The sequence below is a fragment of the Pteropus vampyrus genome, unplaced genomic scaffold, assembly GCF_000151845.1.
Source record: "Pteropus vampyrus isolate Shadow unplaced genomic scaffold, Pvam_2.0 Scaffold87, whole genome shotgun sequence".
NCBI classification, from domain to species: Eukaryota; Metazoa; Chordata; class Mammalia; order Chiroptera; family Pteropodidae; genus Pteropus; species Pteropus vampyrus.
This window is the reverse complement of record NW_011888868.1, coordinates 6,671,977-6,685,837: the sequence shown is the minus strand read 5'-3', so window position 1 is coordinate 6,685,837 and position 13,861 is coordinate 6,671,977. Positions and strand designations below refer to the sequence as shown.

The window sequence follows — 13,861 nt, the reverse complement described above, 5'->3', positions numbered from 1 at the left end:
CTGAACAAGAGAAGATTGGCTCAAAGGCCTGGTAACAAAGCCTTTGGAGTTTTTATCCCTACTTGCTGTGGGTGGTTACTTTTCTTAGAGAAGTGGGCTTCCTTGGTTGACAACTAAGATTGACAGGACTCGGTGATTCATCATTTGCTTTCTGTGCATATTCATTCCCAGAATTAAGTCTTATAATTATGTTAATGAACTTCTGGGTATATGCTTCACATTACAATGCTGATAAACTGAAGGTCATTGGGGTCCTTATTGCGCAGGTGTGTGTGACTGGCTGAAACTAGTACCCAATTTTCTGCTCACTTGTTTCTATGAGTTAACTTTTAGCCCCAAAATGCCTTCTATCTTGCTTAATTATGGGCAACCCCTTCTAGAATAGGATGACCTCAATGTATTTGCAGGTGGACTTGAAACCCCTTAACTAACTTTCCTGCCTCTTTTCTAAGAGCCATAAACCCCCTTATTAGTATGGATGTTGAGGGACGGGAGGTCTCTTCTGTATCTGTTTCCTGCTGAGAATGACCTAAGTCCCTGCCTATTGGGGTTTCATGGAGCTCTTTCTCTCTCTGCCTTAGTCAAGGCAGGGTCTTCAGTTTCCTGCTGAAGTGCCAGTCTCTAGACAAGGAAAGGAAGATATGAACTTGTTATTTAAATCATATATATTCTTTATTGATTTGCCTATTAAGCGAGTAAAGGAAAACAGGCTTGGTTAATATATTTCTTAAAGAATAAAAAGACCTTTGGGCTAAAAGTCCCCTCCCCTCTCAGACTCTAAGGGCCCTGACTGACCTATAGCCATTTCTGCTAACAATGGACCAGTGATCCTTATCAGTAGCCAGAGGACTTGAAACACCAGTTTCAGGTAAATTAAGGGGATTTGAGGGAGGGCCTTTTCTCAAAGAAAGGAAGAAAGAAAGGACTCAACCAGGTTTACTAAAAAGATTAAGAACTCTGCAAGTGATGTCCTATTTCATTTCCTGCTAAAAGATTAAGAATTTTACAAGTGATGTTCCATATTGGTGGTGGCGGTGATGGTGGTAATGGTGGTAACAGGCATATTCTATCAATACAGTATTTCTAGGTTTTTGTGTCTTAAGGGGCTTCATCTGCAATGATGCTCCAGACAGCACGCTGGCATGTGAATACATACATAGTGAAATAATTTCATATCCCATCTGTCCCACAGTTCTGCCACAATGAACTTCTCGAAGTTCCTGAAACCAACCAGTGCTGCCTGTCCTGAGCAGAACATGCTGCTCTCCCTGTTTAGAATGTCCTTCCCTCTTCTCTACTTGATAGATGCTTTCTAGTCCTTTGAGACTCTGCTTAGTCTTTCCTCTGTCTAAAGTTTAAACTTCCTGCAGATTTATTTCCTTATGCTCTCCACTTGTATCTCAGCTACATTCCACATGGCATTCACTAGTTGGATAAATATATACTGAATGCCTAATAGCTCTCTAAAACACTGTCCCAGGCTCCAAGGATACAGGGATGAGCAAGGCCAACAAGATCCTTTCTTTCTGGAGTTTACAGTCTAGTAAGGGGAGATAATAAAGTAAACAAGATAATTTCCAGTAAGTGATGACTGCATGAAGAAAGGTAATTAAAAAAAATTGACCAAAAGAACTACTTCAGCTTGGCTGCTCTGAGGAGATCTGAATGATGAATGAGCAACAGCCCTGTGAAGTCTGGGGTTGAACCCGCAGGGCAGAGAATGTGAAGTGTAATTTCCCTAAGGCGGGAAAGAGTTTGGGAGAAACAGAAAGGGAAAGTGGGCCCGGAGGTCTCCACTAAGCCGAGAGGTGGGCTAGGAGCAAAGACAGTGTTTTAGTAAGAAAGAAGGCAGAGAATTTGAACACAGGGCATGCATGTAGACTAGTAGATTAGGTCCTGCAAAGACAGGCGTCACTTGTCTTTAACTATAGATAGCCCTTGTGTCTAGTGGGCCTAACTGTCCTTTATCCGCAGAGCATACGCTCATTTTATCAAATATCTGTGTCACCAAGCTTTAGTATGGAACATTTCATAATCTTGACAGTGCTGTCGTAATAAACATGTTGTTACCGGAAAATGCAGTTTGAGATTAGAGAAGGTATGAAGTAGTCATTTTGGAGAATGGGAGGTTGAATGAACATGGGACATGTAGTCAGATTGTCTGGAGAGGCCTGAGGCTATCTATGAGTCTATTAAGGTGCTAGAAACCCAACAAAAGTACAGAAAGGAGGACTTATTGAAAGGGCAATGTATTCATTGAAAGAAAATTGAATTTCCAAACTTTAGGAAGGGCAGGCATGCAGGAATAATTGGAACCAGGCACTCAAATGCCATGTGTCTTTTCTTAGTCTCCACTTGTCTCTATACTAACTCATTACTGTCTACCTTCTTCCATAGAGCAATGAATAGGCTTCTGACTGCTCCTAGGTTTCATTATCTTGACATCCTGCCACCTGAGGGACTGGTGCAGGTTCTCTTTGGACCCAGATTCTGAAATTCCAGAGAAGTACTTTGAATAGTCTGGTTTGTGTCAGAAACCCGCTGTTCTGCAGGTTCAGGGTACCGAAGCTTCCAGCTGCACACTTCTGGCAGCTGGAAGAATATGCGATGAGCCGTCAGCAGATGCAACATAGCTTTATCCAGGCATAGCAAGACACAGCAAGGCACAGGCACAGCTCCAGCTCCCCACGGCCTGCACAGGTGGGGCTGTTCTTATAACAAGGTGCACAATAGTGGCTTAAGGCCAAGTACTACAATCATTCACAATCTACAGGTTGTATAGGATGCTGTATCTAAGGTCACCTGGGATGCTGTAGCTAAGGCAGCCCAGAAAACGCACAGCTTGCTGGGAGGGAACCTGACTGCATTGATTTTGTTTGTCAGTCCCCTCACCCAACACTCCACCCCTTCAGGGTTCCTCCTTTACCTAGCTGTGGGTTTTGTTGATGGCCATGACAATAGGGCCAACCCTTGTACCCACATCCCACAGCAACAATATAGGGAGCAACAGCATGTAACCAAGACACAGGCCCTTACCCCAAGGACAGCAAGGACTCATCACCATGTCAAGGAGAGGTTGGCCTAATATGCCTGTAGAGTTAGTTGTTGGATGGGCCGTATCTCTTGGTTCAGACCTCTTAAGGCTTGGGTAATATTTTTCTTATTGTCTGGGATGTATACACAGCATTGGGTGTGGAGGATCGCACAGGTTCCTCCTTGAAACTGCGTTAGGATGTCTAAAGCCATCTGGTTCTGCAGCACTACCTTTCTTATTTGGTCCTTTATTATTTCATCAGTGAGCAGACTCAAGTCAGTATGGGTCAGATTCAGAGCCCAAGCTGTGTGGGCAGCCCAAACCGTGATTTGTGTTTCAAACTACAATGTCATCTGCAGCAGGCAGGAAAATGGCCAAGGGATAAAACTAACGAGGTGTCCGCATCACGCAAGCACAGTGGGCATAATAAGCATCTCAATTGCTCGGCGGTTTGGGCAAAGTCTTCCACACTTGGGCAGGGAGATCTAGCCATCCCCAGGTACAGCGTCTGGTCCACCCAACCTATGACCACCCAAGGTTCCCACACACCCAGAGACTACTGGGGGGTAGAGGGAAAGTGGGGACCAGCCCCTGATGTTTCATTTCTGTCTACCAGTGTGTGGGGGAAGTAACAACTATTACATTGGCACACAACGGCTGAGGCAACCAGCCCAGAGGGTAAGTACCATTGGCCGTCTCAGTACAATAGGGGACCATTCCCTTTATCTCAACTCCCTCACTATTAACCACTTCCGCCCAGTGTACCATCCATCATCTGGTCCATGCGTGTTCAGATTGAAGATAGCCTGTCGCATTCCCAGCTTGCGGACTGGACACCTCAGTTGCCATGGTCCTGCCGCCCCTCTTCAACATCTCCCAGGGTGGCCTTTGCCATAGTTACTTCATGGATATGCCGCCCAACATAGGGGGCCAAGATCGCTACCAAGAACCCAAAAGAAGAGGATGGTGCAGTCCCCAGGCCTAAGTCCCTCATTCCATAGGTGAACCGTCCATCACCTGGTCCATGCATGTTCAAATTGAAGATAGCCTGTCGCATTCCCAGCTCACAGACGATTTGCACCAACTGGCGTATGATTGCCATTTACTCACTGTGTCTGGTAGTTCTCCTGGGTCATCCCAGACAGTTCATATAGCAGTGGTTATCCACTCCATTAGGGTGTGATTACTCTGCCCATGGGCCAGCTGACAACTGTAGGTGTTGCCATAGGGAGGGGTATACCATAATGGAGATCAGCCTCTCCATTATATCCGGGGAGCAAACTATGCTGTCTGCCCCTTCCTCCCACAAATGCAACAGCTATGCTGGTAGAGGCATCCCTGATCTCTGCCAGCATTGCTCCCCCAACTCCCTTAACTCAGGAAGGATGTAGGGGGTGTTGGGGGTATATTCTGTCATGATGAGGCCTCCAGCCTGTACTCCCTCCAGTCCTAGGGGCTGTTCATGTTTCACCTTCTGGTGTATAATAGGCTGGGCTTGCACTTGCCTAGTGTCTTCTACAGGCTCCTCTTCCACCTCCAGTGTCTTGTGCTGAGTCACAGGACAGCTCATCCTCTAACTGCTACAAATGGGCCTCCAGAGCCTCCTCTTTTGTATGCAATTCATGGACCTGTGCAGCTTCTTGCAAGGCTTTGTCCATGTTGTGTTTCAGTGCAGTTAGCAACAGCCAACCTATGCGGCCAATGGCAACTCTGGCCCTTTCAGGTGGTTGTCCCTCCAGGAAGCAGAGTCCCTTCTCAATACTGGCCAGGGAGCCATCTACCTCTTCCCACTCCTCAGGGGAAGTTCAAGTCACAAGACCTGTGGCAATGGGATACCACGTACTGTGTGGGGGCCACATCCCTTCCTCCTCCTTCTCCGGGGTGGAGGATCCCCTTACCTGGCAATCCTGCCGACTATGCCAATTGTTCTGCAGGTTCAGAGTACTGAAGCTTGGGGTGCGCAGTTCTGGCAGCTGGAAGAATATGTGAGGAGCCATCAGCAGATGCAACATAGCTTTTTCCAGGCATAGCAGAATACAGCAAGGCACAGGCAAATGGGCCTCCAGAGCCTCCATTTGCCAGCCTGCACGGGCAGGGCTGTTCTTATAACAAGGTGTACGATAGTGGCTTAAGGCCAGTACTATAATCAATCACAATCTACAGGTTGTATAGGACGCTGTATCTAAGGTTACATAGGACACTATATCTAAGGTCACCTGGGACGCTGTAGCTAAGGCCCTCCTGGAAACCACATGGCTTGCTAGGAGGGAGCCTGACTGCATCCATTTTGTTTATCAGTCCCCTCACCCAACACCCACTCCTGGAAGTGGTCATAGAGATGAGAGCTATACAAACATTGCAGCTCCTCAAGGAAGCACGTAGTTGGAGAGGCATGCAGGTGGAAGTGGTGTTCCTAGATGAGGGAAGAAGTTCTTGGCAGGATTTTATAAATGAAAGCATCCCCCTCAAATGGGTCACGTACCATAAAACCTAGTGATTCCATTTCTGAAAATTATCTTGTACACCAAATATCCTGAATACAGAAAAAGCCTTACTTCCAGAGCTGATTCTTACTCTTTTTTCAATAAAGAAATAGCGTAGTATATCACGGTCAATTGTTCATGGAATATTACTCACCTATTAAAAAGGTGAGCTTTTCTTAGGAGCTAAATGGTTTACAACCAGAATATTCTGATTAGGCTAAACCTTGAAGGCATTGTGCTAAGTGAAATAAGTTAGAAAAAGACATGATCTTTTTCTGCATGATCTCAGTTATATGTGGAATCTAAAAGAATCAAACTCCTAGAAACAGAGAACAAATTGCTGGTTATCAGAGGTGGGGAATTGAGGGAAAGGGGAAAATGGGTGAAAGTGGTCAAAAGGTACAAATTTCCAGTTATAAGTCCTGAGGGGTGTAATATACAGCATGGTGACTTTGGTTAATACTGTACTATATATTTCAAAGTTGCTAAGCAAGTAGATCTTAAAAGTTCACACCATTGGAAAAAATTATACAATGTTATATGCCAATTATATCTGGAATACATAAAAAACTATATGGATTATATAAAAAATATAAACTGGAAAAATATATAAAACTTAAAATATTTTTGATTTGACAAAGTAAAAATTAAATATTTGAATAAACAGACACACACACACACACACACACATACAAAAAGAAGTAAGCATTTATACTACCTAAAGGGACATTTGAGAACTGAACTTGCCTTCTATTCCAGGTCAATTTACTTCAGTTTGGACAGAAAAGTGCCAAATACCCACCTGTCCTTCCCCTTACAGACATACGAATTCTGCATGCTCATCTCTGCTGACCAGGCTAGGGATGGGCTCCCCTGGGTAGACAGGAGCAATTGGCCTCAGTTACAGCAAAGCCTCCCAAGAAAGGGTCAGCATATTTTCAACACTTCCTCTTATGGTGCCAGACAGCTGTTGTTCCTCCAAGTTACACACTTCCCTTTTACAGCAAATTCACAGCTGGGGAAACCACAGCTCTTCCTCTAGAATTCATAGCTTTCAATATCTGTTATTTGCATTTCAGGATCAAATGAAGAGGAATGCCTCTGTGAAGGGGAAAAATGAACCCATTAGCAATATGTTCTGTTCTTGACAGATAAAAATGGTCTGGTTTAAATCATCATTATCATCATCATTGTTATCATTGCCACCATCTCTTCTTACCTCCCTATATAAGATTGCACAGAATCAGTTTTTGACAAAACTGGGATTCTTCTCAAAGAAGTCAGAACTTACTTTTTCAGAAACTTGTTTCTGCCATTTTCTAATTCTCAATAAGCAGGAGTGGTTCTCAAAACATTTAACAACATAGGGGCCATTGGCCTTAGCACTACTGTCAGGCATTAACTCTCTAATTGTCAGATCATAGTGAGGTCCTGGGGAACTACAGTGATCAGAGGTTCCTTAGGGAAGTATTTCAACATTTTAGTAACTGATATGACCCGGCCCTGGGGGTACTTCCCAGCTGAATCTCTCCTCTTTCTCTTTCTCTCTCTCATACACACACACACACACATATACACACACACACACAAGTGCAGGTCTTGTAACTCCCAGGTGTATTTGCATTCAAAATAGAGAAGGAGTGAGGGCAGACTGCCACTGAGCCCAGATGTTTGTGGCTAGGCACTGTTAAATGTTTTATATATCTTATTGAAACCTCACCACAACCCTTGGGAATTTTTAAAAACATTCTAAGACAGGTCCTTATGTTTTTTGCCCTCTGATGCTCTTATAACCTCAATATCTAATAATTCATTCAGCACCTTTTATTGAGTACAAGGAGAGCAACATGAAAAGGTTCTAGCTTTCTTGAAGCCTACATTCTAGTAGAGAGAGATAGAAAAGAAAAAGCAACTAAGAAGATTAACCTGAGAACATGTGCTGTATTAGATATGGCGCTTGGGGATGGCTTCTTTGAGGACCTGCTTTGTGAGCTGCCAAGGATAGGACAATCTAGGGGTAAATAAGGAGTTACAGATCAGGAGAAAGGATTCTGAATGTAAAGATATGTGTGGGGTAAAGGGTATGGATAAGGAGAAAACAAGCTCAAGTGGTTATAATCTAGTAAATAGAGGGAACACTAGCAGGAGCTGAGATTGCAATGTAATTGATTTTACACTGTGAACATTGGGAAGCTAGCTGAAGGTTTTAAGTAAGACAGAAATAAAATCTGATTTTTATTTTAAATAGGTCATTGTTGGATGTAATGTAGAAAATGGATTGAAGTTGAGTGGAAGGAGAAACTGAGATGAAAAAAAGAAAGCAGAGAGAACAGTTAGGCAACTGCAATAGTTCAAGCAAACATGGCTTAGACTAGGGCAAGGGTCAACAAACTTTCTGTAAATGGTAAGAGGATATTTAAGGCTTTGTGGGTTACATATGCTCTCCATCACATATTTTTAGGTTTTTTTTTTTAAACAAAATCCTTAAAAATGTAAAGCTATTCTTAACTAGACTGCAGGCATAGTCTGTCTACCTCTGGACTAGAATGATAGCGGTAAAGATGAGATATGGTCTGTTTGCAATTTATTTTGAAAACTGAGCCATATTATTCCATTTTACCAAGGAATAAATTGAAACTCAAAAAAATCAATAATATGCGGTCAGTAAATTACAGAGGTAATACATAAACTCCAGAAAAGATTTGAACCCAGGACTATGTGACTAATGGGATTCCTGGTGATAGAAAAGTATTTAGGACATGAATCGGATGAAGCTTTAATAATTGGTGGCATTTGTGTACGCCCAAAGTCAGGGGCAAATCCTGGGCTGGGGACTGAATTTGTTAGGTGCCCCCAATATTCTATAAACAAGCATTTCAATGGAGACAATGGAGGCCAACATTGGTTTACCAGTGACAAAACCAGAACTTGGACCCAGGCCCATTAACATGGGTTCCTGTGTTCTTTTTTTCCCCTAGCATGTTTTGTAGGCAAATCTGTAGATGTGTACGCAGTACTCTAACTTGAGTTTGTGTTTCCTTGAAACATCAGAACTGTATATTTAAAGAAGCTATATGTATTGTTTTCTTTGATCTTTAATGCAGATACTTTAGTTGATAACTGGGTTGAGCAGGCTTGCTTTCTCTGCCTCCCAAAGGTAGGGAGAACTCTGAATTATCTTGAGCCTAAAAGAACAAGATCTCTACAAAGAGTCTAATCCAGTGGGATGTGATATTTGGAGCTGTGTTTATATGTATAAAGAACAAACAAGGATGGTGTTTACAGCATGTTGCATTAGCAAAAGATTAAAAGTACCCTAAAGGCAGAGGACTCATTAACAAAATGATTGTTCAACCATACAACAGAAAATGGAGAAGCTGTTAAAAAGACTAAGGATATGGCTATATGTGGACTGAGAAGAAAAAGTGCCAAGATATAGTGCCATGAGAGAAGCAAGATAAGTTTCCATGGTATCCTACTTGTATAGGAAAAAGAAGTACACATATACAATAGTTTCATATATGTGTCTTTGGAAGGACACACAAGAAACTAGTAACTATAGCTGCATCCAGAGAAGTGACAGGGCAAGAGAATGATTATTTTTTCAGTTTTCCCTTTTGTAATTTGAATTTTGTGCCATTTGCATGTATTACCCATTCTCCCCAAATTCAATCTCCTATTAAAGAAAATTTCAAATATACACAAAAATAGCATAGCATTATGAACTCTCATTTACCTATCACCTAAGCAATTTGTTTCGTCTATCTCCGTCTTCCCTCCCTTTCCCCCTTAACGAGATTCAACCATTTTTTTCTTGAATAAGCATTCCTTAGATTGTTGAAAATTCTTAATTTCCCAAGTCCTAAAAAATGGAAAAGGTTGATTTTGACAAATTTTTGCCAGTGTTTTTTTTGCTTTTATAGAGGAGTCTTTTTGGATGTCCTTATTAACCATTAATACTGATGTCCTTGGCTGAAATCTTTTAAAGCAAATGCTAGATATTACATCATTTAACCAACAAATATTTCAGAATCTAATGGAAAAAAATTTTAATTTTAATCACATATCATTACATGTAAAAAAATTTTATTTATTTATTTATTTATTTATTTATTTATTTAATGGTGACATTGGTTAATGAAATCTAGTAAGTTTTAGCTGTACACTTTAACAGTAAGGCATATATATTTTTACACTGTGTGTTCACCTCCCATAGTTAGATTTCTTTCTGCCACCACATATTTGACTCCCTTTACCCCATTTACGTCCCCCCTCCCCCTATCCCTACCCTCTGGTAACCACTAGTCTATTGTCCATGACATGAGTCTCTAAAAAACTGCCATTTTTATTGGGACAAAAAAAGGGGGAGGGGGGACGTAAGCAACTGTCTGTAAGCAACTAAGCCAAAGAAGGGATATATGCAGATTTTGCAGCAAAAGAAGCAAAAGAGACACAGGCAAGCTATCACTCAAAGGCCTGTCTCCCCAGGTGTCTAAGGAGTACAGATTATACAGGTCATGGAAACTAAGGGAGTTGGGTTTGTGGGTGCTATTGATTGGACGATTGGAGGAAGATGAGGTAATTGATCATTGTGTTTGGTTCTGGAATCAGCCATGGCCTCATCCTTTCTGGTTGTTCTGTCTTAATGGGCCTGAGGCTGAAACACATCTAAAGCCAAGTAAGTCACAATGTTATTAGAGAAAAAACTATATTAAAAAAAAAATGAAGTTTGTGTGAGGTTACACCAATGCCTATCCCTATTTTCTCAAAAATGTCTTTCCTCCCTCCCCTTTTTTTCCCCGCTTCTTTAATCCCTCTCCCCTGCTCCACCTCCACCCTTGACCCATGGATGTCACCGTATCCCCTTAAGGACTGGATCTCTGAAGTTGGGGTGTCTCCACCCACACGCTCCGGACGCACACTCAGGGCCTGGGGCACCCGGGGTATGGTCTGTGGCTCTACTTGGGGTGCGAACCCAGGACCTTCTGTGTGTAAAGCAGACTGCTAGCTACTGCAGTATGGAGCCACCCACCTCTCTTCCTTTCTTCATCAGTTTATCCAATTCAGGATCCAAAGAAGTGTTACCCATTGCATTTGGCTGATATGTGTCTTAAGTCTGTAATCTATAAGTTAATCTATAATGGTTCCATGCCTCTATTTCTTAATTACTTTAAAACAGTGAATCACTTGCATAAAATTTTATAGAAGTAGAATATGGCTGTTTGCATATTTGTAGTGTATCTCCTAATCAATTTAAAAAATCAGTTAAAAAAAATTTCCCTGGCAGGACCCACAAGATTAGAGGTGTAAATAGAACATGATTAGATTGGTGATTTTGATAGGTGTATACAGTACAAAATTTTTAAGATGACATTTTATGACGATTTTGATAAGCACCTATGATTAGATTGACCCTTTAATTTAGCACATTTTAAGGATTTTCAAAGATCAAGACACTTTAATATGCTTGAATACCTTTCCTACCATTCTGAGATAGTTGTGTCTCAGAAAGGACTTCCTGCTTGTCACTTTTCTACCTTACTTTTAGAACCCAACTTAAGAGTGGATTCCTTAGGGTTACCTTCCTGACCCCACTCCCTTCTTCAGCCCATGAAAATCCTACCTGCTACCCTAGCTTTCCTTCAGTGTTCCTGCCTTCCTACACTTATCACATGGACATGGAATTGTCTCATACTACAAGGAACTCCTTAAAATTTGGTTTATTCTGTGCCCAGAAGTTAGAGGAAATGAAGGGCAGTAACTATTTGTTGCATGAATAAGTTGACTGAGTTGAAGGTTCTTTCACACCATCCATCCATGCTCTTCTCAATCCCGCCTCCATCATATTCTTTTAGGGGATATACACACTCATATATCCTAGTATTAAAAACTAGACAGCAGGCACCAAATGGAGTCATGTATGCTAAGTCCCACATCACCAAACTGAGATTTAATTACAGTTTTGACTCTCCCAAAAATGAAATCATAAATGGGTCAATTAGACATTGCCTAATCAGCACTAGTTAGGTAATTCGCTTGATAGACCCCTACTACCTTTTTAAGGATGGTGACGTTGCCATAACCAGTCTTTTTTATCTGTGTAACTTTCTTGTTCCTGCTGCCTTCTTCCTATAAAAGTCTTTCATTTTGTACAGCTCTTGGGGGAGCTCTTTTTCTATCTGCTAGATTGGATGCTGCTCAATTTATGAATCATTGAATAAAGCCAATATCTTTAAAATTTACTCAGTTGAACTTTGTGTTTTAATACTAGCCTGGAGTAAAAAAACTCTTGCTTTCTCAAATCTTTGCTTGTTGCTCCCAAGTTTATCATAATCCCTGCCTTCCAGGAATTGAGGGAATGAAGACTAAATTCCTAACATCTGAGTAGTTCAGGGTTCTAATACTTATTAATAATGCCCAGTAGCTTCCAAATCTAGTCCAAAGTGGAGAAGTGGAAAAATCTCCCAAGTGATGTGTGATGTTAAGCAATGGACAAGAAATTAGATATTGTAATTGGTAACCAAGAGACATATCTAATAATAAATAATTTAACATGCAATGTCAGTAACCTATTACTGCTTTTTTAATTTTTGTTACTGCTTAAAAAAAAACAAAACTTTTCAACTCTTGGTGATTACAAAAGCAAAACACATGTATTTGAGGAAAAGAGTCATTCTTAATCCCACCATTTTATTTATTTAGCTATTTCTCATTACATACACACGCACACATTTACATTTGTTCATATTGATGTCCCACTAAAATTAGATCATAAGCATTTCTGATGTCATCATAAAATGTTTGTACTGTATGCTCTGTAATGTCTGTGTAGTGTTCTGTTGTATGATGTGCTATTATTTAACCATTTTCTGGTGTTGGACATTTAAGTTGCTTCCATTTATTTGCTATCATCAATACTACCTCCGTGACAGGTTTGTACACAAATCTTTTTCACCCTTTACTTAGACAATTCTTAAGGTAGATTTTTATAAGGATTAGAGTCAAAACTAATAAATATTTTTAAGAATCTTGATTCATAGTGCCAAATTACTTTCCAAAAGTTAGAAGACAACATACTTGTTTTAAAGTTGTATTCTGTACTTCACATAGATAGAATCTTTCAGCGTTCTCTTTTGTGCCTGATTTAACAATATCTGTGATAATCATCTAGGTTGTTGCATTTATCAGTAATTATTTCCTATTGCTGTGTAGAAGTTCATTGTATAACCACAATTTACCTGTACAACTACTCATGGATATTTGGATTATTGGTGTTTGGCTGCTATAAATATTCTAGTACAAACCTTTGGTGGGTGTATTACTCTTGGAGTGGAATTGCTGAATCGCAAGATCAGGACAGCTCCTGTATACACTGTGGAAGTTTTCCAAAGTGGTTCTATCGTAGGGCTCTGTTCTTGGTCTCTTGACTCTTAAGTGAGGGAAGGAAATAACCTAGAGGCACGAATCACTTAGGGTAATGCGTATACTCCAACTGTGTGCTTCATTCGGCTAGGAACGTCCATTTAAATTCTCAAAATACTGTCAGGTAGGTGCCACCATTTCACGCATGAATAAATAGACTTATTAAGGTCAACTGTCTTGTTCACAATTTGACTCTTCGTAGGCTTGATTGCATACCTTAATGTATTGCTGCACTGCCCCTAACAAATTATTAGCGCACATTGTGAAGAAAATCAGAACGGCGAAACTCCCTCCACTCATCCCGGATACCGAAGCAGAGTCGGCATCCTATCCGTGAGAACAAAGGAAGCAATCAGCTCGGCCGCGTGGGCATCCGGCCTGCTCCCTACCCCTCACCTATGCACATGCGCAGTTTGAGCCCTCCGGAGCCTGGCGGCTCACGCTCGCGTGACGTAAAGCCGTACGGCAGTGCGTGGTGACGTAAGGGCGTGCTCGGTGGCTCACCGGGGAAGATGGCGGCTGCTCCTTTGGAGGAGCGGGATTGAGAGGGGCGGAGGGAGGAAGCCCATAGAAGAGACATTCCCGGCAGAGAAGACGAACATTTCACTCGCCGTTTAGTAGGTTCTCTGCTCAGCGCCAGAGGGTGAGTGCGGTGGCCGCCCGGGACCTCTAGCTTGCAGCAGGTGACGGCACTTTCCGCCATTTTCAAGCTCGGCCGTTGCGTGCTTAGGGGGCCTGGAGGGGCGCCTGGGAACAGGATGAAAAAGCTGGGATGGGCAACGTCGGATAGGTGCTTTGAGGCAGGTTGGAGCCGTAGGAGACGGGGCTGGAGGCTTGAGGCCGACCGGGAAAGGAGAGTATGGTTGGCTTAAGTTCCTGACTTGTGACTGGAGGCGAGAAGAAGACAGTAGGCCACGGATAA

General features: G+C 41.9%; 1 protein-coding gene and 1 long non-coding RNA gene across 3 annotated transcripts in view; one reads left to right on the top strand and one right to left on the bottom strand.

Moving 5' to 3' along the window:
• Nucleotides 1-752: 752 nt before the first annotated feature.
• On the bottom strand, nucleotides 753-13,304 carry LOC111742151. The gene is made up of 3 exons (XR_002781214.1): nucleotides 12,822-13,304; nucleotides 6,320-6,618; nucleotides 753-5,007 (listed from the first exon to the last, which is right to left on the bottom strand). It is a non-coding gene; the product is annotated as an uncharacterized LOC111742151 (long non-coding RNA).
• A 102-nt stretch (nucleotides 13,305-13,406) lies between these two features.
• The window catches only part of WDR33 (WD repeat domain 33), an 82,681-nt gene continuing 82,226 nt past the window's right edge, over nucleotides 13,407-13,861 (top strand). The window contains exon 1 of one of the 2 annotated variants that reach the window (XM_011363665.2): nucleotides 13,407-13,582. The gene's annotated coding sequence lies outside the window, so the exon portion shown is untranslated. Of the gene's footprint in view, nucleotides 13,623-13,861 lie in introns of both variants that reach the window. The other variant, XM_023532670.1, reaches the window with a different exon arrangement.